At 37.4% G+C, this 27,850-nt stretch overlaps 1 protein-coding gene across 4 annotated transcripts in view; it reads left to right on the top strand.

Annotated features, from left to right (window-relative positions):
* Positions 1-27,850, top strand: part of ZNF407 (zinc finger protein 407) — a 334,309-nt gene that overhangs the window by 60,492 nt on the left and 245,967 nt on the right. The gene's annotated exons all lie outside the window — the stretch shown is intronic.

Raw genomic sequence — 27,850 nt, 5'->3', positions numbered from 1 at the left:
TGGGTGGAAGATGGCCCCTGAGAGGTAGGGGCATGGCTGTGAATTATCAGCAACATTTTAAAAAATTTCTTTTTTAACTTGAATGAGTGCTTTTAGTTTTTGCAGTAAATGATGTAGGAATTCTGCTGGTGGCAGTCTCCTTTGCTCCTAGATTGCTGTGTCTCTTGTGTAGGAGGGCGGATGGGGGAAAATAGTGCGTGCTACTTGTAACTTAAGATCATAGTATGTTTATAGAAATAGGCAGGAATAGGCACAAATTCATAGACTCAAAGCTGAAGGAAATGTTGTGATCATCTAACCTGCTAGTCATCCTTGAAGTGGTTGTAATTTGACCCAAACAGTATTGGGTTTGGTGCATTCTAATTTGTATACTTTACTGCCCATGTGCTATTTCATATTCAACTTCTGACAGTTCTTACAGAGATTTTGGGTCTGGCTTTGTTTTATAGAGGAAACAGAAGATGCTGTAAGATACAAACCAGGCAGCATTAGGGTTTGAACTATGGTTGTCTACCACTTTTGAGCTAATTATTCAGTTATAAAAGTGGGCAGCAGAAGGTGATCTTTGGTGGGCAGTTCTCTAGATTTTACTCTGGCCATAGTTAATGTGTCAGAATAACTTAGATATTTTCTATCAGTATATTTTTATATGAATAAGAGTTTATTTTGGTGGCATGAAGATGCTTCCAATATGTGCAATTATTCTGTTGGTAAGTGATCTAAAGAAAAAAACAATAGCTGAGGAGCATATAGGGTCATTGAGTTTGTCAGTAGAAGTGGCTGTGCACATGCTGAATGCACAGCCAAAAGTGTGCCTGTATCCTGGGCTCCCAGCAGGAAGAAAAGAGTATCCATTTTGTCTGTTTCCCATAATGGTGTGTTATTTGTATTGTACCATGAAGTCTGGGAAAGATTTGGGAAATAATGATTTCTAGAAAGCCTTAGGTTGATTTAAATGGATTAATGAGAGATCTGGAAAAGTACCACAAATGTTCTCCAAAGCTACTTGTCTCAGCAGATATGGAGGTGTGATCTCTGATTCACATACAGTTGAGAATTAAATTGGCAGCAAGAAAATATACAAATAGTGTAATACCAGATACTGAAACATTTTGAGCATCAGTTACAAAACTAGCATTTACAGGCTCCGTCTACTTTTATGATATTACTGGGTGTTTCAAAGAGTCTAATTATTTGGTCTCTGTTCCTCTCAAATATATTTGTATTTCTTGTGCAGCTTTCTAAATTTCTCTCTTAAATGTTTTGTGTTCACTAATCATGAAAATATTGCATGTGACAGAAAATGATGGTTCTTCAGATGATTTTGATTCTTTCTTATAACCTGTAACCCTGTAATCTCTTAAAACACAGAATATAAAATGTAACTTCTTAATTTGGTGGATTTCTTGGGACTTCTTTTGAGCTTCTTTTTCCTGTGCTTTCCCCCTTTCTCCCCCTTCCCTCCCCCCACATCCCCCAATTAGCACAGTATTCTACTTAGCGCAGTTTTAAGTCTCTTGGTTTTTCTTCCCTGCCATCTCCCTAGACTAGACACTCAATGTAGCATTCAAAAAATATTACCATGAATCATTATATAATAAATGGCCAATAGCAGTATTTTTTTCAGAAAGTCATTTAAAGTTGCATGAGAGATTTGAATTTATACAAGCATGATTGCCCAGGAAAACTGGCAGTAGTCAGTAGGAGCAATAGTGTGATGTCAAATATGTGATCAAACATATGAATATCTCTGGAGCTCCCAGCAGCAAGAGAAGGATCCATTTTGTATATTTCCTGTGTGGAGAGGTGCTTTTGTGTTCTCTAATAGTGCTTCATTTCTGATATTAAAAGATAATGTATCTGTTCTTAGCATTGCTCAGACAGTTTAATTACCACCTAAGTTCAGATATTATTCCTTGTCAGATCTTTAAAAGCACAGTCTTCCAGACGCTGAGATATCTGCCTGTTACGGGTTGCTGATAGCCTAGTCTAAGAAGTGTTTGTGCTTCACAGGAACAGAAACTGTACTCATTACAGGCAGCAGAAGATATTTAGCCAGAAATTAGGAAAAGGAGATGCACGTAGAATGTAGGCAGAAGGAATATAAGCCTTTCGGTGACTCACCACCGCTCTCTTGGAGGGACTGGTGGCTTGCCTCCAGGTCCATTCAGGATTTTGGATTTTAATCATCTGTCTGGTATTTGGTGATCCTTTTGTTTCTTGATCATATTACTGTAATCTCTTTGTCCTATTGCCTTTTCCTCCCCACTCAGGTGCCCAATATAGATTTTCCAGCAGAAGCAGCAAAGAGAAAATTATTTGTGGCTGTTATCTTTAATCCTATGCCTAAAGTATTTCAATTAGGCGCTAAAGGCATAATACAAAGCCAGGGGAGAAATGTGGATCCTTTCCAAAGGTAGGACAGAGCAAGAGCTTCTTTTAGTCATGGGCAGAGAATGGATCAGAGAAGCCAGGTCTTGCTGTTGACTGTGGAGTCCCTAGACAAATACCCTTCAAACTGAGACAGCTATTGTGTGCTGGAAGGCAGGCAAGCTGGATACTGTGGCCTTCACCCTCTCTCCCCACAGTGACTGATTACAGATGTGTAACTAAGCTGTTGTTCCCGTCCCTCGGGAACTTGAGACCATGGGCTGTCCTCCCTTGACTTCCCTTTCTCCTTGTCAATCAAACACAGAATTTGCAAGCAGTATTGATCAGAAACATGGACATTTTTCTTCAGTCAGTCTCTAGCTACTAGGCTTGATAGCTCATCTTTGGCATTTTAAAAACAGCCCCCCTCTTCTATTCCAGTTGACTGTCACTTGTCGTAGTGCCGTAGGCTGGATTTGTTTCTATGTAGAGAAATACTTTGTAGGAGATGGCTGGGAAAATCTTGTGGGTAGAAATTGGCTTTTTCACTTTCCTCTTGTTTTCTCTGTTGGAATAAATCCAAAGAAAATGCATTGGTCATGCAACTCTCTTTGCATCACTCTTAGTGAGATTGATTTGGCATTAAAATCTATTTTGTGTAGCTCACTGATGTTTCTTGTCTCAGAGTATGAACATAGAGTTCTTGGAGACATAACATCTTTAAATCTTTCCACTTCTTAAGGCCATATAATTTTCTAAAAGAGAAATTCAGGATTCAGATTCAGTTCAGTTCCTATTAAGGGCAAAAATACCTTGTTATTCTCTTATTGAGGTAAATCAAAAGTCAAAGACAGTCAAAGATGGTTGGGATCTGTAAGAAATTGTAACAAACTCTCCTGAACATTAACAGCAATGTATTTTGCCAGATGGATATTCACATCAAAAGATGCTTCTTGCAGGAACAGAACAGCTTGTTGGTAGCTTTTTTTCTTGAGGTATTGGCAAATAAGCTCTGGCAATTTTAAGTGGTTTTGATCAGTAAATTGGTGGAAGCAAACTTATCCCCTCAGCTCCTGGACTGCAGTTGTTTACAATCCATCAGATTATCTTAAGCCACCACTGACTTCACTTTACATGGATATGTAGAAGATATCCATGTGAAGTCAGTCCTTCTGTCAAGTTTGGTATATAGAACTAGTAGGCTGTTTTATGAGGATGCAGCAAATACTTGGGACTGATAGACTCTTATTCTCTTAAAAAATGCCACTGTGTGTTCCTTCTTCTGCAGTAGGGTAGAGATGGCCATTCTAGATTATCACGCATTTTAGAATTCTCTGTTTCACTGTTAATTTAGCAGATGGATTTACTGCATTCTTAGCAAGTCTATGGATGACAGCAACTTTGTGGGGGCAGTCAATGCACTGGAGGGCTGGGCTGCCTTTGAGTGGGACCTACTCAGAATGGACAAGTGAGCTGATAGGAACCTCATGAAGCAAGGCAAATGCAGAATTCCATGTTTAGGATGAAATAAACTCACACAGCAGGACCGTATGGGCTTTGACTTGCTAGAGATCAGCTTTGCAGAAAAGTCCATGTGCTTCTGGTTGAGGACAGGTTCAAGATTGCAGTGTGCCCTTGCGACTAAGAGGGCTGTTTGCATGCTGGGCTGTGTTGGCAAGAGTATAGTCATTAGGTTGTGGAAAGTGATTCTTACCCTCTGGCTGTCATTTGAGATCACATCTGGAATATTGTGTCCATCACTGGAGTTCACAGTGCAGGAAGGACTTTAACAGAGACATAGTGAGTCTGGCAGAGGGCCACCAAGGCAGTCCCAAGCAAGCCTCAGGCTTCCTGAGTGATGTAAAAGGAGAAACTGAGGGAGCTGGACTCATTCAGCTTGAAGAAGAGAGGACTGTCTGCAATCACCAAATGTGGAGTATGGAGAAGTTGGAGCTGAACTCTTCTTGAAAGTGTGCCCTGGAAAACAGGACTGCACCGTGCCCAGTGCACTGAGCTGCAGAGATATTCCTACTTTCCCCTCTATCCAATTCCATTTTCCATGTGTTCTAGCCATGTCTGCTAGTACCAAGAGTGGGAAGGCTGGAATTGTGTTCATCATCTGTCCTCTAGAAAATGGGAGGACCAATCCATTCCTGTTCTCTTTGGTTCTCCTAATGTAATTTTACTCACTTCATGGTATTTTTCTGATAAGGTATTCTGTTATTTAGACATTTTGATAATACTTGGTAGAGAAAATATTCTCCTTTCTTGTGTTTCTCCTTTCCCAACCTAATTGGGAAAAGTCCAACTATTTTAATGTTTTCAGAATCAGAAATGAACAACTGCTACATCTGTCCATGTGACTGAAGAGCTTGTTGGAGGAGAAAGATATTCTGGGCAGATTGTGAAGCAGATAAAGAGGCCCATGGACAATTATTCAAATAGAGAAAATAGTAAGAATTGATAAGAACTGTTCTAGTAAACAAGAGTGCTGACTATTTTCTATGCTTCTACACTCATCAGTGTAAAGGTCCATAGCTCCATCTCCAGTAATATACAAGGTGTCTTACATCTGCAGAGAAGAGGCAGCGTCCTTTTCTGCACAACTGTAAGAGCTGGGAAATAACTTCTGGATTAATAGGTAATAGTAGGAATATTCCTGCTTTCGTTGTAAAATCTGGTGCTATATATCAGTTTATATTTATTCTTTCTTGAAATGTAAATTTATGGTTTTGACTATGTTAATTAATACTTGGTTAATGGTTTGCTACAGGACTGTGGCTTTATAGTATTTTTGAATGGTTTTTTTTCATTATTAAAAACAGTAGAAATATTTCTGAGTGGCAAGTTTCTGAGTTAATGAGACTTTCCACTGAGGTCCATTGAAAGACAGTGTCTCGCTTTTGGAAAAGTTAGTAATGAGTTTCATTTTTCAGGGCAAACCTTTGTTCTTCATTTCTTTTGCATATCTTTTGTGTTTCTCCTAGGAGGTCTCTTCAATAAGTTGTGACAGTTATTTGTAGCGTACAGTCCCTACTGTAAAGGTGGGTATGTCTAAATTGAGGCTGTCAAAAGGGATTGTGAATTGCATTTCACAGTGCTGTAAGAACATGTAGACAAGTCTCTCTGAAGACCTCAGTACTGGTATTACATGGAACTTCTGAGCTGCTTGCTGAGGCTCCCTACACTTACATCATTTATTAAAACATTACTACTTATTTATGTTCTGATGCTAAAGTAAATGCCCATTTTGTTTTGTAGACTTTACAGCCTTTTTCTTTGGTGCTTAGCTCTTTCATCTCCAATGACTGGAGAATGACTGCTTCATTCTCCAATGACTGGGGTGTCTCTGACTGTCTAAAGCATGGCTGAAGATAGTAAAGACTTGGTTTGCTTTGTGTTAACTCTAGCTCTCTGACTGCAGGGCAATGTTCTGTGGCTCTGCATACTTATGCAGCTCCCCTCCTTTTTTCCGTGGGGCTTTCCTAAATGTGATGAGATGGAGCTCAATATATGTGTTGCTAACATGTATTGAATGCGATAAGTATACTATGCTGCTCAACATATTGTCGAGATTTTGAGTTTTTGCAGAATTTCAGCAAATCGGTACAGTACCTATGTCGAGAACTTTCAGTTCACAAGTCAAAATGTTTCATGTACAGTTTCTTTAGCATTTTAGCAAATTAGTAAATTTTACCTTCATTTTGTAGATATGGAAACTGTACAGGAAGAAGTGATTTACTTAGTCTCTGGAAAGCTGAGAATGAAACCTGAATTTCTTCTTCTTGTTCCTTATTCACTGAATGGTACTATTTTCTTTAAATAGTAATTTTTTTCCCTAAAGTTTTATAAATAATTTGGATAGCCTACTAAATATGCATGCTCTAAAGTACTCAAACAGTTCCTTTTCATCTGGCACAGCATGGAACTAGCAGTTTTATCCTTAATCTACCCACATAATATGTGACTACAGTGTTCAATTTATACAGGGGCCTATTCTTAGACTGCAGTATAGTTTATAAAAAATGATTGGCATTATTTCATGAAATTAATCACTTGTAGAGCAAAAAAGGGGGCAACTAAGAATGTTCTGAATGTTACTTACACTGTACTAGTTCATTCAAGGACTTTTGACTTTCTTACTTACCAAGAAATCCAAAACCAACTACCTTTAGCTACACAAAAATACAAACTTTTTCTTTTCAAACAGTGCCTTAGTTGGCCTGTCTGAGTTGGTTGTTTGGTTTTGTTTTTGGTATTTCTCTTGTTTTGTTTTCTCAAAATATTTTGAGAAAATGCCGTAGTTTACTTGCTGTATCTGACCTGCGGTATTAGTCCAAGCTCTCAGTGTAGAGGAGGGTGAATTGGGTAATAAAATTCTTGATTTGAACACTGCAGTACAAGTCATCAGATCTGCCTTTCTGCTTTTTTGGGGGGTAAAAAAAACGATCTTCAAGGACTGGAGGGAGGTGCAGTGTTTCTCTTTGCCGCCAAATTGCAGGTTGTATCTTTTGATACGTTGCTTCTGTGACAGGATTACAAAAGGAAACATAAAGAAACGGATCCAATCTGTTCTGAGGCCTTGGAAAGCTCTTGGATATTTATTATCCACCACACTCTGAGGAAGAAAACCAGAACACCAAAGGGCTGTTTTTGTTTTGATCTTAATTTAAATATTGCTGCATTTTGCATTCACCTTTGTACATATGATCCATAGCTATTTACTTAATATTTAATAATTGCATGCAGAGGCTGAAATGTTACTTACAGTATGTAGTTCAAATATTTACATGCAAAGTCAGTCTTTTGACCCGTGTTTTATAGGAACTATCAATGTAGTGTTTTTTTCATTTATTAGACCCTTATCTCATATTTTACAGATAGGCTTATTAACACACAGAGATTAGTGTTTATGGATTTGGAATTACGCATTTTTAATTGCACATCTTCTTTTCAAACCTTTTGACCTGGTGTTTTTAAGAGTGGACTGATGCTTTATGTTATCTGGACTACAGTGAGATTCTCTTTTTGATTCTTTTTCTACCCTGCTCCTACTGTAGAATTTTGCCTTCTGCAGCCACTGGTACTTGGCTGTTCTGTGAAGTGACAGTCTTGGGCCCCACACAGCCTGGCTCTTGTGAAGCTGATAAGGCATGTGAAAAACACAAAGAAGGCCACATTTAGAGAGTTAGAACATCCACTGAGACAGGGAGAAGCAAGGACAGTTTACATTGTGGAAAGAGGAACCGATATGACAGGGCTGCCCGCAGAGGAGGAAAGAGTGAACAAGTGGTGCCAGAAAAAACTTTTCAACTTAAACAGTCTTCTCTGTTCTGAGGTCAGTTGTATTTTACTGTTGCATGTTTGACTATTAATGGATTTGGTTTATTTCATTTTAATTTTTTTAAAGAGGCTTATAACACAACAGCCAAAGAAACTCCTATTTTTTTTTCTTATGTTTTCCATTCTATTGAACAATGTAGTTTTGCCACCTAAACTTGTAATTGCAGTCCGCTTCGTATAACTTTGGCTTCCCATTCCCCTCAGTTCCCAGATCCTTATGACTGCACACACTGTGATCACTAGCTGCTTTCTGTCAAAGGCTACAGATCAACTTGCTTATTTTTTTTAAAACTGCAAAGGAATTGCCATGGCAGACTGGATTTCTAAACCCATCCTATATGGTCAACCCAGTGATCAACAATGGAGGTTTCAGAGGAGGATGCAAGAAGCTTGATTTTAAACTGAAAGAGGCAGGTTTAGATTAGATGTCAGGAAGAAATTCTTTAGTCAGGGAGGTGATGCACTGAAACCCAGAGAAGTTGTGGATGCCCCATCCCTGCAACTATTCCAAGGCCAGGATGGATGGGACTCTGAGCAACCTGGTCTAAGGTGTCCCTGCCCATGGAGTGGGTGGAATGAGCTGAGCTTTAAGGTTCCTTCCTAACCCAAGCTGTTCTGTGATCCTGTGATGATTCTAAACTATATGTTCTTTGATTAGAGTTTGGGTTATACTCTGGAACATGATATTTAATAGATCTTGGAAAATTATTAAAACTCTGGATATTTTTGTTACACCATATAAATGTCTAATCCTTTTTCCAGCCTTGCTAAGTCCTCAGCCTTAATGATATTTTGCAGCAGTTAGTTCCACTGTCTAATTATGAATTGTATGATAGAGTATTGCCTATTTATAATGTTTAAATTTCTTTGGAAGTCCCTCGTGTTAAGAGTTGGAGAGAACAGAAGCTTTCCTTACTTTTCTGCCTTAAGGGCCTTGTGACTAATTTGTTCGTTTCAGGGATTTGCCTCATAGAAGAGAAACTCAACTGCACAATATTCAACTTAGAGTTTCTGAGAGGTTTTTGCAGGCTAATTACAAAGCCATTGTAATGAGCCTTGAGATTCCAATGTCATTGATCTTTTTCATTTGGGAGAATTTGCTTCTAAGATTTTGGGCAGTAGCAGATTTAATTTTATTTCCAGAATAATGTTCAGTGCTACAAGTTGCTCCACTCAAGTGGAGTACGGTACTTGCATAGATCCCTGTGGAAAAAAAAACCAGTAAAAAATCAGTGGATGACTTCTGAATGTGGATGTCAGAGTGCAGTGGATATGCAGTGTCACAACCCAAGTCAATGCATTTGACTCTGGGCATTTGCATCTCTCTGAAAGCATGGTCATAGAAATACTAATTCTATGTCTCAAAATTCTATTTTGTCTCAAAATAGCTACTTTTTTCTTGCTTTTTGGTTTATTTTTTTTTTTCCCTAAAATATAATCCCAGTTTAGACAGGTCTAAACAATAAGTGTGTTATCAGAGTTCTCCTAAACTTTTTATATGATTTGGTGGTTGTCTCTTGGGAGTATTTCGTCTGCATTATTGAAATTGATTTCAGGATATTTTGTTCATATTGACTTCTCTGCTGCTGCTAGTCGCTTAAAAAGACTGCACTTCGAACAAAGAACATCTAGACTACAGTGCCATTTATATACTGACAACTCAGAACCGTGTCCCTTGAAGATACAGATACACATTTGCACAGAGTAGATCCCTCCCTGTACTCCATGTGACATTCAGATAGTTGGAAGAACACTTGTCCCAAGATGCTAGAGAACAGTGAGTGTATCATTGCAAATCTCATCATCTCATACATAAGTCAACAAAATGCCAACAAAATTGAGATGGATAATTTATTTATGTCTGCTTCTCAGTGAAGATAAAACTATGTAAAACCATTTCTTAAACTAGGTCAGTAGAAGGCAAAGATAATTGTAAAGTCAAAGCACATTTAAATTTTCTTCTCTCACATCCCTGCCCAGTGTATAGATGGTTGTAGAAGTTCCTTTAAAGAATGTAGTTCTTGCTTAATAATTTCAAATAACTTTTCATCCTCTCTGGAGATATAAACAGTGACCTGTTGGGCCCTGGACACCTTTTGTGTCTTGACATGTTATTTGACAAGGTTGGATTGGATGTCTGCTGTGTCACTGCATCCAAAATTTTATGAGGGAAGATAGTGAATTTATAAAATTCTAAGTGAATAGTGTGCCTCTGTGATGGAGCAAATAAAGTAATATTTTTTCTGTGAAAAAGATATCTTGATAGTGATAGTCTATAATTACCCTTATTTGTTTGTTTTCTAAATATTGGTTAATGTCAATAAAAGAATGCAATTGGCAAGATGAATTTCCATGACCTGTGTGCTCTCCAGCAGACTGGCAGTGGTATTTAGTTTGAGATCTGAACTTACATGGACAGAAGGTTTGTAATGATCATCTTTTCGTTTTGAGAATGTGTAAAAGGGAACCTTTGAGGCACCTCAGAAACTGGGGAGCTCCTAAGTTTGCCATGTGATTTGCTGTGGCTCACAACCCACTCCAGTTAGCCTCATCTTTGCACCCCTCAGCCATCCTCTGATCCATCCTCTGGTCCCATCCCAAGGGTCACACGGTGAATGGAAGGCCTTGCATGCAGGAGAAGAACTTGGCGTATTTAAAAACGTCATGTATTTATCTCCTAATGTTACTAATTTATCTTGATTTGCTTATAATTAACTAAGAATAATTTTAGTTTTGTATGTAGGCTAAATGCCTCCTGTTTTGTTACTTGCACTTTCAATTCACATTGACTGAGTCTTGCTAGATGAGGTAACCCATGGATGTTTGAACATATTCTTTCCTGTTAGAAGCTGGAGAAAATAGTACACAGTTCAAAATCTAATTCAGGTTTTAATTGCATCAGCTGCCTGGAAAGAAGCAAATGTTAATAAAGGTAAATATTTTCTGGTATTAGAAAAAGGAAAGTAAAAAAAAATCCCTTTTTCTTAGATTTTATTCTATGTTTTTGAGTATTACACACAGAAAAATCTCCAACCAAAACCCAACATAGTGTGCAGGCACTATTTGTGAGTGCAGTCTCAAAACTACTTCAACCTTCAGCCAAATGTCCCACTGTTTTAACCTTCCAAGACAGACAAGGATGTGTAGCTCCTGTGCTGTAGTGTCCTATCTGGTCTTCTGAAACAGGTGAGAAACACAAAGAAAAAAATCCCCCATACCTGGCCTGTGAAATATAGAATGAGCTTTGTTGTCTGCTATTTTGGAGGATGATATTAAAAAAATGTACATTCAAATAAAACACATTATGGAATTATATAATATTCTATAATTCCATATTATATAATATTCAATAATTCCATGCCTAGCTTTCAGCAGCATATTTACCTGAGGGTGTAGGAGGGCTGTAGGTGTCAGTTTTCTGGTGTTACTGTGCCTGGCTTTTTCTGCTTTATCTTTCCCTGTATCTGCTGTTGGTTAAATTACTGCGTCCACACAGCAGTCCCAACAGCTGAGACAGCATTAAAAGCCTTTAAAAAATCTGTAAATTAAAATCTTAGCTTTTTGCTGTTGTCTATATTTATATATATATATAAATCTCGTTATTACAAGTTAACCAGTTGTTTGGTGTTAGGTTGTTTTTTTTTCTGTTTGGCTGACACTTTTTTTAATAGTCTTTGAAGATTTGCTTCACTGCCAGAAAACTGACCACAAGAGAAACCTGGGTTTATTGAATATGTCAGTGCTCAATCTACTAATTTTCTTTGTGAAAACTTAATAGTAACCAGGTGCTTTGATACATGGCAGAAATAGTTCTTAATTTTATACTTGTCTCTTTATAACACACTATATACACAACCAATTTGTAGTACTAGGCTAAAAGAAGATTTATTTTCTTATGCAAAAGAATTAAATCTAATAATACTATTGACACTTCTAATGTTACAAACATGGCATAGGCTTTTTTTTTTAGTCACTGCTCGTGTTTTTTGTATGAGTTTCTGCTTTTGTTCCAGCAAGTGTTTTTTGCACAGTTTGTTAAGTTCCTTGTTTCTGAAGGGTAACACAGTAGACAGGTAACCTTCAAACAAACCAGGGGAAGGCAGGAGCCCTGGAAATCAGAGGCTGGCTTGGCCTTTCTTCCCCAGTCTTGCATAGGAGTTTAAGAACTGTTGTGTCCAGATTTTTCTGCCTGCAGAATAGATGGTAGCTCTCCACTTAAAAGACTGAAGTTTTTACTTCTGTTTGCTAATTACATTTCGATGATACTCTCTACAGGGTATTTCCTTTTGCTATGGGATATGGGTGTTATATCAAGTTTGGTTATAATTTAGAGGAGTGACACAAACCTTTGTCCTTAAGCTATAAAGGTTTATTACAGCACTTATTATTTACAAGGTGGTCTAGCAAAGTCCAGCTTCAACTACACAATAGAGTGGTATAATTCTATTCAAATGAATCAGTTATTTTAGGAGTGTTTTCACTTGCAATAGGCCTTTTGCAAAGTATATTGAACTTTATGGAAATGAACTGCGCTGCACTGTCTTGGAGTTGATGGAGCTTTATATTTTGTATTTGTGTGAAAGGTTTTAGGAGCTTTACTGAAATGGAATTCCTAATTTAGTGAATAGTAATATAGCAAAGAGTAAGAAAAAAGTGGTAATTCTTGGATGGAGAGTAAGAAAGTGGACTTGAAAACAAGAAATTTGAAATAATATTTAGTTTTAATTTAATACTATATGGTCCCAGTTTGCTTTTCTTCTGAGTTGAGAATATAGAAAAACTTGTGTTTGTGTGCTCTATTCCTACAAATTATACTTTAAGACTAGATCTAACAGTAGTGATTATGCCATACATTTTCTTTTTCTTCTTTCAATCTTACCCATTTTGTATTTGAAAACCAAAACTGTCAGTGGTCTGTTTACTTTATCTCACTCATGTGCAATGGAAATAGCTGGCATTTATAGAACACACAAACTATTTTTGCCTGAATGCTCCATTTATGATTTATAGCCAACACGTATCCCTGATTTTCTTTTGAGAATGATCTTTATTGTCTTTGTGTACTAACTCATTGCAGAAGCACTTGTCTATTTTGAGCTAAACCAGACCTCTTGTAAAAAGAATCAAATTATTTCATCATGTTGAAATTGAAAAGCTATAATTACTTGTAATTGGGCTTCAGAATTTTTGAAAATTGGAAAATTCTTTTCCAGAGGTTTAGGATCACTCCAAATCATAACCTGTAGAAAATAGGAAATAATTTTCTGTTCAATTTAAGTGATTTAATTTACACTTTTGACAGCTATTTTCCTTTGATATTTTGGTAGAGTTAATCATTCAGCTATGGTGGTTATTACTAAATTTTTTTCTGATATCCTTTATTCTATCTGGATCACAAGTTTATTTTGATTTCTATAAGCCCAAACAGAATCTGATGCAGTTTAATAAGGATGTAGAGTAATTTTGGAATGCCTGAATTTACTAAATATGTGCCTGCATTTTATTTATTTGTTTGTTTATTTTCCGGTCTTTGTAGTTACCTCATTCTGTTTTAACATTTTGTTTAACATTGTGCTTTAAAAGCACAATGTTATTCAGTGCTTTAACCTGCCTAAGTTTAAGTGCAAGGTGGAAAAACCTGATGTATCTTGTAGTTCTGGGTGCTTTGTCCTATAGACTTGCAAGTCTGTAGAGCCCAGTTTAAAAATAACTACTTCAAATCTTCATTCCACATTACTACTAATAATCATCATCATCATTATCATCACTATTGCAAAGAGCATGCTACCTATTTACCTTTTTTAAAAATCTTTTTTAAGAGACCTGAGTAGGTAGGGTAACTGTGTCAGATCATATTGTGTTCAGTTCAGTAAGCAGCCAAGACAAGTCTTCCAAAACCCTAATGCTCTGGCAAAGAAAGTAACCTCTAGAGTTAGCAGAGGGTTCAAGGGATTTTGGCCAAGCAGAAACTGAATAAAACTAAAGTAGCAGACAGGATCCTGCAGCATGGGACTAGCAGTCAGGTCAGACCAGCTAATTGTCACCTTTAGTCTTGAGGTTAAAACTGGATTCCGAGTATGGCAGAGTTTTTTCAGCCCTAACTGTGACATGGGGAGAAGAGTGGGTAGAGAGTTTACACACAGAGGGATTTAAGGACAATTACATACAATGAAAAACTGTTTTGGAGAGTAAACCTTACTGCAAGCTTTGTCTTTTCCTTGTTGATTTGGGACAATCACTAGGTCTGGGAACATACTGCTTGAGTTAGGCTTTTGGTGGGCATATTTCAAGTCATTATGGATCTTTTTAATATTTGTCAACTGTGGTATGGGCCAGTCCATAAGGATGTATGGAAAAAGTCAGTTACCTGCTTCTAACACTCATGTCTATTGTGAAGGCAGGAGATCTTTAGAAGAGAGGGGTGTAAACACAGAAAGGAACATCTTGCAGTGGATAAACAAATCACAATTACATACTCATTTTCATCAGTTTTCATTCTAAGAGAGTATTTCTTTATCCCAGTGAAAAGCTGATGTGTGGAAAGAGATTTGGCCATGGACATAAGTCAATGGTAGAGCCAAGAACAGAAACAAGCTCTTTGTGTTCCTACCTGGTAGACAGCATTATAAGACTTGAGGCCAGCCAGTATTCTGTTTCAGGAGTAGTGCAATGCCAGAGATATAATTTCTAGTAATTACTGAGACCTAACCTTATTATAGCCTCTGACTTTCTATTGGCATTCATCTAACTTCAGTGTCATGATTTTCTTTATAATCCAATTCTTCAGCTGGTTAAAAATACCACTTAAAAATACCCCATATTCTTGTAAGAGAATCAGATGGATTGTGCTAGAGTTAAGACAATGTTGGATATCATATATGGGCATTATGCAGCCACCTGCATTGTTCACTGAATGTCTGGCACTGTGCAGCCAGTTCATCCTTCATTGACAGTTTGGTTTGTGAGATTGGACTTTTTCTGGATCAAACAATTCTGCTGATCCAGAATAGTTTCAGACTTAAATTAAACCAGAAGTCAAGTACAAATTGAAATAGATCAGTGAAAAATTTGATCTCTTGATAGAGGGGTACATTATTTTCTTCTTTTTTCTTTTTTTCTTTTTTTGAGATGGTTTGATTATACACAGAGCTCTTATTTCTTTTTCTTTTTGAAAGAACAGAATACCATATTTTCCCAAGATTAACAATATTCTTAAAATTATTTTTGAGCTGAAACAGTTATAAGAGCTTTTCTAGATCTTTTTTGTTGGCTTCTTGCCAATGACTGCTGTGGAAAGTACATCTTCATGCGAAGAAGTGTGTGTTCTCTTTGAAGGTTAACAAGGGCCTGCAGAGCACAGCCTAAGCATCTGGCTCATGAGATTAAAAACCTTAGAAGGAAAGCGCCGTAGACCTCAGATGATGAGTAACCACCTTAAAAAGAAGGATAAGTGTGAACAGACAGCCTAAAAAATGGGGGGAAGTATTGATCAGTGGGAAATTTGTCTCTTTTTAGTGAACAAGAAGTGTTAGGCTCTACTGATGACTGATAAAAATCAGGCTTTCAGATTTGGCAAAGGGCATTAAAAAAAGTAATGAGAAGTCTAGTAGGTGATTACTCTGAAGGTTATACTAGGATAGATCTTATTAAATATTTTCATTATTGACCTGGCTACACACACACAAAATGAAATTGTAGTTTTGAAAACCTGCTGAGGGCATAGACATGGAAGATTTTGGTATGTTGGAGGGTTGGAATGACGGAAGAATTACATTATATTGATGTCTAGAGCCTTAGAAATTGGAGGGTATGTAATCAGAATGCAAGATTGGTCACTTAGAGACTAGCAAGGCTTTCACATAACATTTGGGAGCTTGGTGGGAGGACTCTGGCAGGTTGTTGCTTCTCCAGAAATGCTTCCATTGCAGACCTTAATTTAATGAGTTTTCTCTTTCCTGATTTATTTCCTAGATGCCAGATTCCTGACAGTTTATTAAAAATTAAACTGTCAGCAAATTTACAAAATCTATGTAGTGATTATTTTCATGCTTTTGATGAACATCCATTACAGGATTTTATCCTTATAATAAGAAAACCAGGTTATTTAGGGTTTTTTGGCGTTTTCTTTTTTTTTTTCCTTTATTTACTTATTTTTTTATCTACCAGAGAACATTAAACAAATATCCCATCATTTAGTTAAATAGACATATGACACTGTGTGACACAAATTATCTTTTGGACCATGTGGTGTTTGCTGTCCACATTAAAAAGCATATCCTGAAATAATTTTCTTGACAGTGCTTCAGGGTTTGTTTGGAGGAGGTTTCTATCTTCATACATACATATAAAAACATAGAAAATAATCCAATATTGTTTCTGAAGGTGGAAGTTAATACTGACCTCATAAATATATTATCTGATACTCTGGATTTCCTGGGTGTAAAGCTGTTGGGGTGTGAGTTTCCCAACAGTAAAAAGGAGTCTGATACAGCAGTAAGGAGTGAATTTGTACCCAGATTCTGGCAGTATTGTGGATGCTGTGCGGGAGTGCAGTTACACAAAAAGGCTGTGACTATCTGCATGAGTAATATTTTTTCCTCTGTTGCTAAAGAGATATTGGAAGGAGTGTTCTGCACCATTGGGGCAGCTCTGTGTCCGTGGAGAAGTTAGTATGAAATAGAGAAGTTCTGAGTTGTACTTTTTAGAAAGATTTCTATGTTATTATTATAAAATCCTATTTCTGGCATGTTTTGCTTCCTCTACCCACCCTTTTCTTAATGGCTCTTCTCTAGCTCATTCACCAACCTGTAGCTGAATGCATTGGTCCAAACTCTGTTGACCCCATGAAATCCTGTCATTGCAAATTCCAAGCTCATTGATTCTGGTCTTTTCTGCCCAGCTGGTTTCTCACATCACTGAAGTGAGTTCTCCCCTCCCAGCTCAGGTCCCCTCATCCTGTGTGCCACAAGTGTTTTTCTCATGGACCCCTGGATCTTCCACCCTCTCCTTAGTCTGTTGACTAATTTCTCCAGCTTGTCCTGCACAGGAAATGCTCCCCTCCCACCACCTCTTCTTTCCTCCCTCTGGGTTCCCAGGATGAGAAGTTGCAATCCTTCCCATTGTGTGTGCGGGTGCAACCTCAGCTCAGTATTGCAAAGGGGAGAGAAGGGAATGGCTGGAGGAGCAGAGAATCTCTGCCTGACCAGAACCAGCTGAGCAAGAGGGACTTTCTTAACTACACTGTGGTTCAGACTCCTGTGGTGACAAGAGGGACATTTCTGTGAGTTGAAGAACGGCATGCAGAACTAGTAATTATCAAATCTAACCAGAAAGCTTTTTTTTTTGTTTGTTTTGAAGAGGTAACAAAAAACATTGAACAAAATATTCCTAAAATATAGAAGCAGACCCACTACATTTCCTAAAGGGCTGAAGTTAACAGAATTTTTAATTGTTATCTCATACTTTTCCTCTATGCCTGTGGGTCTTACTGTGGAAGGAAGATTGTTTTGTGTACATTAAGGCTTTCCCATGCAATTTGGAGTAACTTCTAATATCCTTTTATAGTTTGGTAGAGAAAATAGTGATTTTATGTATCTATAATTCTGTGCTTTATATGTGAATTATTGTGCTGTTACTTAAAATCGTTTGCAGTAAGATAATTCAGACTTCTCTTTGAGTCAAGCCTAAGAAAATATCTGTAAATTAGTGCTAATGGTCAGTGTAGCTGAGAGAGAAACTCTTTCATGTTTGGAATTGACTGTAAGATTGAACTTACTCCAATTTATTGCAAAGTCAATATTCAGTTTAAAAATTAAAAAGGTTAATAATTATTAGGTTTTCAGAGGAAAAGTACTAGTGTTATGACCTGCCTAACATCATACAGCTACAAAAATGCTATAAAATGATTTTTAAGCTTATATTTATAGTGAGTAGTTGGCTCATTCCTTCATCTCACTACTTATGCATCCATGAACTGTTAATTAATACTTTTGCAGTAATTACAGAATATTTTAAATATACATCATTCTTCTGAATTTTAAAAGATCAGGAATTTTTTATTAATTTAAAAGGATAATAGTACTGACCCACACTTTCATCAATTCTTTAATAAAGACGGGCTTTTTCAGATCATTTAAATTTTTACATTTTGATTGCAAGGAATAATAAAAAGTCTTTTTTTTCATACTTTCTTTCCATTTACTCTTCTAAGCTGGGTCACCATTGTATCAAAAAGGGTCATTGTTTTCCATAAAAAGGTGAGTGATTGCCTGCAAGTATTGATAAAAGGGGAAGTTGCATCCTAATTCTTTGGACTCCTGGCATGTGATTTTCTTTATACAGGGAGCTGCAGTTTGTAATACAAATTTTAATTCCATTTAGTTTCTTCTTATTTTTCACCATTCTGTAACATGACTGGGAATGTTTAACCCAAATAATTTGGTATCTCCTTGCAATGGAGCTTCTCCCAGTGCTCCTTGATATATGGCTGCCACAGAGCACAGAAGAAACCAGAGCACAATTTTTAAATGAGCAATACAGTGTGAAAAATTCAGTGGTAGGTTTGTAGGGAGAGATAATACCTCATGATTGAACAGCTGATACCCTTGGAAAAGACACATAAACTTCAGGCACTTCTAGCTCTTCCTCAGATACGAGGTAGCATTTGCAGCCTTTGAGCTTGACAGAAGTAGAGTTCAGTTGCCTTGGAGCATAGCTGATGAGGTTTATCAGAGGAATCCAGAGGAAAAGAGGATTGCTACTTTTGGAGCAGAGGAATAGTTTTAACAGGAGAGACAGCAGGAGAAAACAAGAAAAGTGAAAATCCACAAGCACAGTTCCTGCAGGACACCCATGCTGTCTGATCTCAGCCCTCCAAAGTTGGGGGTCAGCTCCCTGCAGGCAAGTGTACACTGCGAAGGAGATACCTTGCTTGGGAACAGGGAGGTGGTGGAAAGGTGTAGCAACAGGGAAATGGGTTAGAAATACTAAATACTGTTAAAAAGATGAAGTCATTGGCTGCAATAGAAAACATTCCACATATCAAGAAAGGGGGCTCTAGATGATTCTTTTAATCTTTATGAAACACAAATTAATTTTCATGTGATGTAAAATCTCTCTTTATAATCATCTGCATACATATATAAGTTGTGTGCCCTGGCTTGTGTGTGATGTGAAGAAACATTTTTGGATTTCATCATGTTCATATTTTTAATGCTGGTTTTAGTATTACCCCTTTTAAGTTTTGGTGGAAATTTTGTGTTTTGTTTTAAAGCAAAGAACAAATAAAGATAGTGCTGTATTTTCTAAACTTAAGACATCCAAGTAATGGTAAACTGACTAGTTAGTTATGGTGCATATAAAACTGTTTGTGTAAATGTTTATTTTCCTGTGTCATAGCCAGATTGACTCACTGCGAGCTATCCACTTTCAGGAATTGTGTTAGACCACACAAATGTAGAAGCTGGAGGCACAGATGCTTGATGAAGGGCCATTGCTCTGTTCCTGTTTAAATGTGCCTCTTGGACTTGAGTAGGTGATTTTCAGTAAGCAGTTTGTTTATAAATCTCTGTTTGTGAGTTACTTGCTCACATGTGATACAAATCATGACGCAGTTTGCAGAACTGAATAGGCTGAGCAAATATTTCCACAGATTGTTTGTATCTAAGTAACTGGATCTATGCCCATGGCAGCTTACATCTGCTCACCTGTTCCACATTCATGTGTTTAAGGATACCCTTAGTTTTGGCTGCCTTGCATTTGCTGCAGTTGTCTCACCTTTTCTTTCTCTTGACTCAGTAGTGAGATGTTCTGAGCAGGACACTCCCTGCCTGCAGAGAGAAGGGAAGGTGAGCTGTGTTTGTTTGGAGCAAGTCTTCTGCTTTTATGCTGTGTTGTTGGCTACTTTGTGGTTTTGCATAATATTGTTTACAGAGTACGCAGTAAAACACAACAATACATGTGCAGCAGATTGTGTAAGAAGGGAATGGAATAGCTTACAATGAACTACATTGAGTGTGCTGAGCTGAGAAATACTTTTTGATACTGGTCAACCTTTGCTTTTGATTCTATATTAAGGTTCAGAGATTTCTGATTCCTCTTGTACCTCAAGGTACAAGAGGAAAGTAGGTTGTATGTGAAGACTGGGAGGTGTAATATGTTTTGATCATCTTCTTAATCTTAATGCCCCCTGTAAGTGGGCATTATTGGGCTCTAAGATATACCCACAAAGCAGTTCTGCTGCTAAGTCTGTGCACCATTACTTAGGCTGGATGCAGCACATCCAAATGACATTGATCATTTAAGATTGTCTTTCCATAGGAACTTTTATGGAATAAGTGTTAAGGGACACACTTGTTTGCAGTGTTCCTACAAGTTCAGTTGTCTTAAAAGTGATTTACTTCCTTAAGATACATAGTTTTGGTGGTGTTTGCAATGAGGCTTTGCAGATTATTTAGGCACATGACTGTTTTTCTGAGGTGGCATGCATGTTTTACAAGCAAATTTGTGATGGGAAACAGTATTTTGTTCCTGTCCCTTTCAGAGTGCTATACTAAACATTGTCATTTCTTTCTCCTGATAAACTTCTGAGTCCTAGGCTAGCTGCTATCATAGGCTACTGTGTTACAGTTAATTGAACAGATTATTCCATTTGCTTCTATTTTCATTTCAAGAATTTCTGTTTTAGGAATTGCAATTTCTTAATTTCAAGATTTTTATAATATAGACTGGCTGACACTTCTGTCTTCTATGGATCACTTAGAGAATCTTATTTTGTATTTTGCCTGTTTGCTAGTGCAGTGAGTACTGTAGTGTTGTGGTATAAATTTTTTTGAACTTCAACTGTCAACCAGTGGTACCCTGTAAATCCCAGTTTATTGTGAAAATTTGCTGTATGGTTGCTGTTACAAAAGTTGAGACTTGAGAGGGAGATGAACTGAGTATTTTAGGCAGAATTCAAAATGTATGAAATGTAATGTTTTAGCACATCCTGTGTTCTTACTGATGCATTTTAAACTTTTAAAAATAATAAATCCCAAATGCAAAATATGAAATCTTCAGTAAAAATTAGATATCAGTGGGTTTTGAAAATATCTGATTGTGGGAGTATTACATTTTGTAGATGAAGACATATATCAACTATGAAAGCTTTTGATTATATCTCTACTTGTGACACTGAAACACAGCATCATCCAGATTTTATGTGCTGCCATTTCTGTACTTCCTGGCTTGCTTCCTTCCCTCCTCATTTTGAAAATTTTTGAGGAAATTTTATTTTGTAGTGTTTCTGTTAAGGGCCCTATGCCTAGAAATCTGGTCTACCAGTGGAACTGCTAGTGGTATCAAAAATACTGTGGTGGAGGAATGTTTCATAATATATATGAAGTGCAAAATACTTTGCTGAAGAAAAGATGGACTAGCATTAGATGAATGGCAGTGTATGCTTCTAGTTATCTAAATATTGAGTTTATTTTGAACTCTCCTTCTCTCTATTGGAGAACGGAGTATTGGGAATCAGTACACCCCAAAAACTTTACAAAGCAAGTATTTTACCTGCCATACTCTGGTGTAATGTATTATGTGTTATAACTGAAGAGCAGGATGCATTTCTAAACAGAAGGAAAAAGTGCTTATGGCTTTTTGTGATCTCTTGCAAGTTACAAAGTACAATCCATTTCCCTGTTTCTAGCACCATAACTCCTCCCTGGACCTTTGTAGTTCATGTACATCTCTTAAAAGGTCTGTCAAGCAAAGCAAAGCATTTGTTTGGCATGCTGCTGCTGCCGCTTTGATTTAACAAGGGCAGGGAGCGGCCATCGCTGCAGTCTGGTGCTCTGGGCTTGGTGTGGCCCAACAACCAGGAGCCAGCTCGCCACGGCCCTGGTATGAACTCTGGTGTCTCCTTCATGTAGCACGTCGTCTCCCGTCACCTGTGCCAGCTACACTTGCATGTCAGCACAAACAAGCTGTTTGACACATAACGGAGGGAAAAAAGACATTGGACTGGAAAATGTATCAGCTCCACCCTGATGCTAATTCTTTTTTCCTAGACTTTATTAATGCTGCAGCACTTGTTAGTTTATGAGAAGAGGTCTTGTGAATGCGTTAACGCTTCTACAAAGGAAGTGTGTTGCTGGCTTGTGTGCTGGGCTGCAATGTCAGCCACTGCTTCCTGTATCAGGCTGTCTGCCTCTGGGCATTGAAATTAAGCACGGTACAGCCAGGGCTCAGCAGACCTGGATGCAATTCATCTGAGTAGTCAAACACAGAGAAATGCCTTATAAGTTTGCCATGTTCCTCTGATTTCTGTAAATCCATGTCTGGATTCCATTATCACATAATTGCAGTTGGACATAAGATCCCACTAGAAAACAGTTCTGACCAAACCAGCATTTTAGAAATGGTCTACTTCTGCGTACTTGAATTGAGTTTCAGTACTGGCAAACCAGTCAAAAGAGAGCTTTGTCTGCACTTATAACTAAGAGCCAAGGACTTCTTGGTCATGAGAGGTAGGATTTTGTGTAGTTCTCTCTGTGCCCCAGGTTCACTTTCCTTGGGCAAATTACTAAAGTCAGCAATTTCAAACTTAGGAGACTGGAGTTAGGTGTTGACAGCCATCTTTAAGTACCTAAATAAGTGGTCTCATTTTAAGAGGTCCTGAGCACACCATTCTTTTTGACTTCAAAAGAAGCTGCAAACGCTGTGTCCACTTTGATTAATTGAAAGGCTGACCATCAAAGTGAAATTATGTTGCCAAGCTAAAGGAAAAGAAATAAAGACTTAGCACACTGTGTAAATCAATCGCAGATCAGAGTTTACTGGGTATAAAACGTACAGCATCTTATGTGCCCTTTTGTACTTTCTGAATCTCACTGGGCCCAAAACTACAGCAGAAAACCCCTCACGGTTTGTGAAATATGGCAATGCCCAGAAACATTTGCCAGTTTAGCCACTGAAAAATAGATATGGCTGCTCAAAATTTATACTGTTTGCTAGGGCCTTAGGTGAAAAGAAAACGAAATTTTAAAATGCTTATTTTTTTTCATTTGAAGGTAATGTCTTAAATCCTCGAGAGATGAACAGCCTACTACCGTCCCCTACTTTGATCGATCTGTCTTTGAGACATGATTTACACCTTATTATAGTACTTCAGGTTACGGCCTCTGTTCCTGAAAGTTTTGTGGAGATAGGTGTCTGGGGAGGAAAGAAAAAAAAGACCCGATAAGTGCCCTGATGGAAAGAAAGGCTCCAGTGTGTGTGTGTGTGGTGTGTGTGTGTGTTGGTTGTGTTTGCCACTCCTCACAGCAGATGAAGTGCTCTGTGCAATGGAAACTTCAGCTGGGTACTGAATAACTCTTGAGGATAATATCACGAGAAGACAGAATTTGCTAAAACCACTGTTTGCAGAATTAAAGGATTTTTTTGGGCTTGGTTTGCCCGCTCTTACACCCTCATGGTGTTTCCTGGGTCATCAGCACATTGAGGCAAACCAGAGTGCCGGGTTTAAACACGGCATTTGTGGTGCAGATACATATTTGGCATAATGTAGACTGAGCCATCAGCAGTGCTGTTACTCAAATATACTGCAAATTTGGCACAAAATGAATGTTTAGTAGTGAATAATGGAATAGTTTTTGTCACAAGTGTGTCACCTTCCCCATCTTAGCAGGTTCTTGCCACCAGCACCCAAGTACTGATCTGCCTGTACAGCCCTCTGATGCACCTTCTAGTGACAGAGGCTGCCATTACTGGTATCTGTGGGTGTGGAAGCAGGAATTGCTTCCATCCTTTCTTGCTTGACCTTCAATACTGGGAGGTGTGTGTGAATTTGGGAATCTGTTTTATCTTCATTCTCTCCAATACTTCTGTATACAGCTGAAGGCTGGGTGATAAGTTTTTGTCATGGCTCTTTTATATTGCTGGTGCGCGTTCTGTTATCTGATAAGATTAGTAAGTCAAGCAGCATGAATGATTATTAAGTATAATTGTTTGTTAATATAAATATGACAGTAAAATAGGTTACTCACACGGGCCAAGTGGCCCAGTTATTCAGATTTTGAATGTGTAGAGGAGATGTGCTATATGACTACACTTCAGGGAAAGAAAACCTATGTTGAATTGCTCAGTAAGTTAATTTTTTTTTTACAGTGCTCTTACCCTGTTGATGAGGAACTACTGGAGAGTTCCTCAATATTACATGTTGTATTTTTGTCCCTAGAAAAAAAAGTTTTTGTAACCCCCTTAATAAGTGACCATTCCCTGCAGTGAATGCTGATCTACCCAGGTCTTCCTGTCAGAAAGTTCAGCTGGACATAAGTAAAGTGATACCAATACGTTTCAACCCAAGTCTTCTATAGCTCCTACTTGATACTTTCAGCATGTTGATTTAAAAATGGGCTTGGAGATTTCCCTTAGGATTGCTGCAGGCTTTATCTTAACCCCTATGCAAAAAAGTCTTAAAATTGTAGATACAGCTTCATTTTTTCAAAACACTTGGCTTCAGTAGGAAGCTAACCAAACTGAGGGAACTAGTATTCTCAGAGTCAGTGTTTTTTGGCTGATTGTAGCCTTTGTAGTTTAGCCAGTTGTTTAAAAATCCACAACACAACCAAAAGCACCTAAAATAACGGTAAAGCCCCAGTAAAGCAGAAGAATGAGTGTGATAAATCTAAACTTTAGACTTCCAGTGATTTCTTGCTCTGCCATGCCTGTTTATAGGTAGCTGAGCAGCGGACCATTGTACAGTGCAGAGGTCTGTAAAAACAGGGCTTCCTCCTGCAGCTTCCTGTTGAGCACGAGCAAACACAAACTGTACTCCACTGTTAAGTTGTGCGTAGCCCATCTTTACGTGTATCTCCCATGACAGACCTTTACTGTGCACCTCGGGGTCAGCCACTGGATGCTGCTTTATTTCAGATCATGAAACTGATCCCTGTAGTCAGATCTAAAAGAACAGGCTATTGCCCAGTTCACAGAGAGCAGCTCTGGCCCTAAGGGAGGCCAGTTTCTAGACTGGGATTTCCGAGCAAGGTTTCATTTCTCCTCATTTCCTCCAGAAACCTGGCTGAGCGACAAGGAAGCTGTTAAAAAATATTTTATCAACATTTTCTTTAAGGAATGTGGATTTGCCCAAAATGAAACATTCTAAGGAAGTGCAAACTTCCAACTTGTTTCCTGCCTTCCTATCTGGCAAATTTTCTGGGACTTCATGGCAGTTTGCTTGAGGAAGTTTATTTGAATTTGCATCCTCCAGGGCCTCCACTCCACCATGCCACTGAAATGGGAGCCTGGCAGCAATGGTACAGCTGGGAGATCTTGGCCTCCTGGCAGGAATGCCCTCAGAAGTTAACAACTTCAGGTGAAATAGAGAAACTGGAATTTATATAATGAATCCTACAAGGAATTGGTTTTTTCTAAGGTGTAATTTCACTGCAGTTGATCCAGCTAGTAAATACTCAATTGTAAAATACACTACAATATTTAGAGATTGAAAGTTACTCAAATTACTTAACCTTCCCTCAACCAGTCATAGAACCAAGTCACAGAATCTTCCAGAACTGGAATAGCCAGCTGCTCCCCTTTTGTTTAGGAAAGGGACATGTATGTTTTTGTGTATTTTTTTGTATTTTTCTGGTGGTACTTTTCTGTATGGGAATGCTTTCTGGACACTGCAAATGTTACTACTTGGAGCTCAATTTAGAAGTCTTATTTATAACTAAAGTAGTTCTGATATAAAAACTTATAATTAAAGCAATACTGGGGTTTTTTTCAGGACATTGGAGAAAATGTGCAAAGATAATACTGTTTGATGTTGCACACATATTTATGTCTTTATGTTATATCTGCTAAAAGCATATACAGTTAGGTTAGTTGTGGATTTTGTTGTTACATGTCTCAGGTATGTTGATGTCAACCTCCACCTTGAAAATAGGCTTGTGTGGGTGTGAGAAGTTCTGGGAGCACTCCCAATATTCAGTTGAACTGACAGATATATTCTTAAAACAAGAGGTGTGTTGGGGTTTTTTTTAATTGTTGTTGCTGGTTTGTTTCTTTTTTTTCCATCAATAAATTTTATGTAACTCAAACTAATAACATTTAACAAATTCACACCCATTGAGTTTATAATGTTGGAATTAAGTGGTTTTTCATACGCACAGATAAATGTTCATGTTAGCTTTGTGCATAATTACAATTAATACCAATTTTCTTTTAGTTGCAACTTTAAATAGTTTTTGTTTTTAAATTTCTTATTTATGTGCAAAAATAAATGTACCCCTTCCCCTATTTCTCTATATTTGGAATTGCATAATGTTAGTCATGTTTGCTAGGGAGGTTAGAACTGTGAAATCCTGTTTTATTGCTCTAGCAAAATTGTAGGATTTGCAGAGAGAAACACCCACCCCCCCCCCCCCCAAAAAAAAAAAAAAAAAAAAAAAAGAAACTCAACTCCAAAACAAAACCAAACTACTGAAACAAAAAACCTATAGCAAAATCTATCGTCTATGAAAAGTATGTGGCTCTTCTTCTCACTATAATTGCTCCACTAGTTTTTCAGATATTTTCAGAGGTCTTTAATTATTTAAAATTTATATGACATTTTACAATTGCTGTTATTTTATACTCTGAAAAATTGGTTACTTTCATGTCTGAAATCACAGAGAAATCATATGAACTAAATATTACATTCTTGCCACTGCTTTTATGCATTGCATGTTTAGCATCTAACTAAAATGCGAGTAGAAAGCTCATCTTGAAAGAGACTACTTAATTAAAAATTAAACGATGAATTAAAACTTAAATTATGCAAAACTAATAAGCTACGTTACCAAAACACACAATTAATTTGCTACAATATATGGAAAGAAAATGTTAGCGTTTTCACTTTTGTTTCATGTTTGCGTTGCAGCCTGCACAGTCTGCTGTTTTGGAATTCCTCACCTTGAAATATTTGACATATCTGAATTAAGATATAAATCAGTGATTTTTAGGTTGTGAGTTTTGCAAAACTCATCAGAGATTAAAACTTTGATAGTGCAAAGGAATCTGTTATAAAGTGGGGTGAATCCAATTATTTTTCAATTAGTGCAATATAACTTCTTTGTATAAGATTCAAATCAGTGCATCGTATCACCTTGTGCAAATCGATAGAGTAAAAATGGACTTGTTGACAAAAATTGCAATTTAACCTATTGCTCTAATTCCATGGTATAACAGGTTTATTTTTTACTGGAATTGCTTTCAACTAATTGCAAATGCTGGGATTCTGCATACAGTAATTATGTGTGCTTACCTTTATAGAGACCAGACAAAACATGCCTTTAAATTCTGTGATCCATTTAGCTGTTTAAAGTAGATATTCCCTTAGTCCTGTGTTAGAGGCATAGGAAAGTATTTTCTTATTAGATGTGGGGATGTGTTCCTATGTGTCCAAAATACTGCAGTGGCCAAATGCTAGACATGCTACAAAGTACTCAGTGCTTTACTGTAACACAAGCAAAGGGAGACATTTTCAGTAGTATCTGCTGGTGTTTTTCATGATTATATTCTTCAACCTGAGACAAGCTTAGATGGCTGAAGGAAAAGAACTAGGGAATTAAAGAAAACTCCATCTGATTAAGTTAATTATGATGCTTGAATCTAATACTTTATTATGGCTGTACTCTGGAAGGTGGAACTACATTTACATTTGCATTTCTTTATATTTTAGTATTACATAAAATAACATTTGCTTTTAATGTTTCATATCAAATATCTTCAGCACTTTTCTCTCAGGTCTTGCTAATTTAGCCTTTGTAGCTATATAAGTAGTTGTTTCTCTGGCATTATAATTTAAAAGTTTACATTAAAAATAAAATCAATACATGGATAAAAGCATGAAGAGTACAGCTAAAATAATTTATAATAGCTCTATTGGTGATGAAAATCTAAGGAATGAATATTGTGTATAATAAAGGCAATTATCTGAGCTGCTTATAAGGAAAAATACTGCTCTTGGTGTTGGGGGATGGAAAGAGGAGATCATGGAAGCAGTTACAACTCTAATTTTCTGGGCTGAGCTATGTTAGCCCTGGCATAAATTGCAGCAGCCTAGAGGTACATGTGCCATCTGAGGATTGCATTCTGCCCTGACATCTTTGTG

This window comes from Camarhynchus parvulus, chromosome 2, assembly GCF_901933205.1.
Source record: "Camarhynchus parvulus chromosome 2, STF_HiC, whole genome shotgun sequence".
In the NCBI taxonomy this organism is placed as follows: domain Eukaryota; kingdom Metazoa; phylum Chordata; class Aves; order Passeriformes; family Thraupidae; genus Camarhynchus; species Camarhynchus parvulus.
This window is presented reverse-complemented; position numbering and strand designations above follow the sequence as displayed.